The sequence below is a fragment of the Palaemon carinicauda genome, chromosome 8 (assembly GCF_036898095.1).
Source record: "Palaemon carinicauda isolate YSFRI2023 chromosome 8, ASM3689809v2, whole genome shotgun sequence".
NCBI lineage: Eukaryota > Metazoa > Arthropoda > Malacostraca > Decapoda > Palaemonidae > Palaemon > Palaemon carinicauda.
In genome coordinates this window covers 168,963,392-168,968,391 of record NC_090732.1, presented here as the reverse complement: position 1 = coordinate 168,968,391, position 5,000 = coordinate 168,963,392, and positions in this window count along the sequence as shown.

Here is a 5,000-nt window from a genome sequence, read left to right as displayed (position 1 = left end):
TTTGCATGTTTGTTTGTGAGAAACTTTACATCAAAGCTATTTTTCCGATTTTGAACAAACTTGATAGTCATGTTGGGTATGACTCAAGGATGAATCTGTAAAATTTTGGATAAGGTACATCAAAGTACAATTACGCAGCTGTAGGCTACTTTGAAAATAATTGCAATGTTAAGTAAATAGTACATATTTTGTTAGTTTATTTTTTGTATGTGAACAGAATTGCGCAAAACCCAATGAACCAATTTCAACGAAACTTGGTGGACATGTGGGGTATGTGCCTAAGGACAAATCTATTGGATTTTGAAAATACTTGAAAGTACAATTACGCAGTGGACTTAAGAGCAAAATAAGACTGCTTGGCGTGGCGAAGGAATGCGCTCTACTGAGTGCCCCTCTAGTTGAAGATTATAAAACTTATCTTGGATTAAATGACATTGGCGAAGAGACTACTTAAAACTACGGTTACTATTAACAATAGTAATAATTATGAGCTTACTGGCATAGTAATAAGACATGAATGGTAATGATTTTAAAGAGGAGAATGTATCGTTAGAAAAGGAAAAATTACATGTAGCGAAGACAAGATAACCTGTTTTGATATTAGTTTAAAATCAACATTCAAAACAATATAACGTTTTAGTGGGAGAGAGAGAGAGAGAGAGAGAGAGAGAGAGAGAGAGAGAGAGAGAGAGTAACAAAAAACGCACTAAGTAGATAAATGCAAAGTTAGAAATGAATTAATTAATCTATATCAAATCATAAAAATAATTTCAATTATCGTAGTTAAGAAATACCTTCATTTACCTACGCTACTTTTTAAAGTAATATTAGTATTTTCTGCTTATTATTTTCTGTATATTTTCGAGCAACTTTTTTGTTCTCGTTGAACAAGTTCGGTTTGGTTATAAATTGAATCTTAATTTAATATAAAAATAAAGGTTATTTCTTTTTTTTACATTTTCCTTTTGTTTCCTCTCACCTTCACATTTATTTATTCTCTACACAATTATTTCTTTTTTTAAATTTTATTACCACAAACCTCCTTACCAATACCACTGTTAATACTAGCGTTTTTTTGTAAGAAGTCTCTTCACCCAAGACTGATATCTTCCGTTCTAATGGAAAAACAACACCAACAACAACAAACACAGCCGTTTCTAGTCCACTGCAGACAAAGGTCTCAGACTTGTCTCATTCAAGTCTGGGGTTTGGCAATCATCACCACGATGGCCATGGTGATGGTGAGAGTTTCGTTTGATCGATCTCACTATGTTAACAAACGTTTTTTTTTTTTTTTCATACAATTTCATCAGCATTTTATTCATATTCAATGTCACCCAAACGTTTTTTTTTCATATAATTCCATTAGCATTTTATTCATTTTCAATCTCACCCAAACGTTTTTTTCATACAATTTCATCAGCATTATTCATTTTCCATCTCACCCAAACGTTTTTTTTTTCGGTATCCAATATAAGGTCGGCCGGACAGTGGTACGATTTAGGCCACTTCTATGCATGACGCATCAACGCCTTTTTTTTTTATTATTCACTTATTACCATTTCTTATTGAATGATTATCTAATTGGAAATTCTTTCTCTCGCTCCTTTCTCTAATGGACCAAATTCTGAGGTTTAGTTCGACAAGCAAAATATTGTTTACGAGAAACGAATTAGCTGAAACAAGCAAACGTTTTTACAACCTACGGCATTATCGTTTCTAAGTAGATGACATCTATTAAACGTAGTGGTAAAAACATTGAAAGTTTTACGTTACTTTTCCTTGACTATAGCAAACATTTGCATGGAATACCTTGTTAGAAAAAGACAAGTTAACAAACATTATCTTACCAATAGTTATCAATTTTATAAAATTAAAAAAGAAATTTTCCAAATTCTTTGAACTAGATGAAAATTGTTCCAAAAAAATGGAAAATAGAAATTCATTTATTTTTTAAATACTTCTTTACATATTTATTTTTATAAAATAAGATACAATAAACATTATTTAAAAGATTTTGAGTAGCGAAACTTATCAGAAATTGAAAAATCTCAAGTTCAATATAAATGTTTTTTCATTCCAGGAGGCTAATTTCTCCTTTACTTAAAATTTGATTTTACTTTGTAATTTGCCAAACTACCTTTGGGGTCGCATGATTTCAAATACAATGTTGGATGAGTTTAATAATAATAAAAATGATATAAATATATATACATATATAATATATATATATATATATATATATATATATATATATATATATATATATATATAATAGTAAAAATAATAATAATAATAATAATAATAATAATAATAACAATAATGATGATGAAGATGACATATATATATATATATATATATATATATATATATATATATATATATATATATATAATGTGTGTGTGTGTGTGTGTGTGTGTATTTATCTATATATATATATACATATATATATATATATATATAAATATTTATATATATATACATATATATATATATAATATTTATATATATATATATATATATATATATATATATATATATATATATATAAAATATATATATATATATATATCATCATCTTCATCATCATCATCATCATCATTATTATTATTATTATTTTTACAATTACTATTATTATTATTATTATTATTATTATTAGTACTTGCTAAGCTACAACCCTAGTTAGAAAAGCAAAATGCTATCAGCCCGAGGGTTCCAAAAGGGAAAATAGCCCAGTGAGGAAAGGAAATAAAGAAACTACACGAAAAGTAATTAACAATTGAAATAAAATATTTCAAGAACAGTAACAACATTAAAACAAATATTTCAAGAACAATAACAACATTAAATCAAATATTTCAAAATCAGTAACAACATTAAAATAAATATTTCATATATAAACAATAAAAACTTAAAAACAAAACAGTCTATACCCGCAAATTGTCTTAGCTCGTCAACCATCTTCTCTTTATTCCCTTTCTTCTTTTGCAATCTCTAGGAACCCATTTAGTTATTCTTCTTGCCTTTCCATTATCTTTCATTCTCATTATATGTCCTGCCGATGTTCATTTCTACTTCTTACATGTTGTTAGAATATATATATATATATATATATATATATATATATATATATATATATATATATATATATATATATACATACATACATACAAACACATACACACACACACACATATATATATATATATATATATATATATATTATATACATACAGATATATATATATGTATATATATATGTATATATATATATATATATATGCATAAAATCTTATTTTTTAGTACCATACGACTTTTTCACACTTTTGAATGTCAGGTATTTGAAGAGTGGAGTCCTCCAGTTCTAAGCTAAATTTAGTATCTATTAACGAGGTTGCAATCTAAAAGTATATTTCCTTTTTACTCCAGTAGTCCGTGTGCCCATTCCATTCGTAATTAGGTTAAATGATAGAAGAAGACATTAAGCTATATTCAATATCACTTTGTTTCACATCATGAAAAGAACTTGCACGTAGGCTATACATCTTTCTTATATACAGTAGTAGAGCAAGTGTCAGATTATACTTTATGTGTATATATATATATATATATATATATATATATATATATATATATATATATATATATATATATATATCTTTCTAGTCACGCTCAGTGGCATTACCCGACATTTAACTATTCAGTCTTTCCCCATCCCACCGGTATGGAGAGGGGGGTTGGAAGAGTTGAAGCTGTGTTTGTGTGCGTGCTTATCTATTTTTGACGCATCGCGTATACTAGTATAAATATAAGTGCGTATTGAGATCTTATATTTGTACTATTTGTGCTGAGAGCTATTTGCCCAATCCTCTTAAATGGCAGGACAGGATTAGAAATGAAACTATATGAGAGATTACTCGAGTACCATATGCGGATGAGATCATGATGAGAGGTAGATGGAGATGGTTTGGGCTTACTCCTCGCACTCCCCCAAAAAAATTAGTACACCAAAAGTTCAGCTGGGATCCACAAGGCACAAGAAGAGTTGGAAGACACAGGCCTACATGGCTGAGGACTATGAAGCACGAAGTAGGAGATGATGAATGGAGAAGTATTGAATTAAAAGCTGAAGACAGAGACGACTGTTGAAATCTAACCGACGCTCTTTGCGTCAATAGGCGTAGGAGGAGATGTATTAAATTGTATTTCATTGTGTAGAATATTAGCGGTGTTCAATTATTCGTTTTAAATTAATTTGTTTATAGAATTATATAACTTTTTGAGATGGATGTAATTTAATTTTTACTAGGTTATGATAGGGGTCAATAATGATTTGTAATTTTAGGGCTATACTCAAACTCTTTGAGAATATAATGATAGGTCTCAATATAGAGTTTTAATTTTAGGGTTATTTAAAAATAATAATAATAATAATAATAATAATAATAATAATAATAATAATCATAAAGATAAAAATAATAATAATAATAATAATAATAATAATAATAATAAAGATAATAATAATAACAATAAAGATAATAATAATAATAATATGTATTCCAACGAAAAGTTGTGATAATGTGATTGTACAATCACATTATCACAACTTTTCGTTTTTCCTCTTATCGGTTGTTCATTATAATTAAGCACAATATAGGTACTATAGCATGTCATTTCTACACACCTGCCTCTTGATTAAAAGAAATCTGCCAGGATCATCACAACAAGCTCTCTCTCTCTCTCTCTCTCTCTCTCTCTCTCTCTCTCTCTCTCTCTCTCTCCCTCTCTCTCTCTCTCTCTCTCTCTCTATATATATATATATATATACGTGTATATATATATATATATATATATATATATATATATATATATATATATATATATATATATATATGTATGTATATATACGTGTGTATATATATATACATATATTATATGCATATACATATACATATCTATATAGTGTATATGCAGTATATATATATATATATATATATATA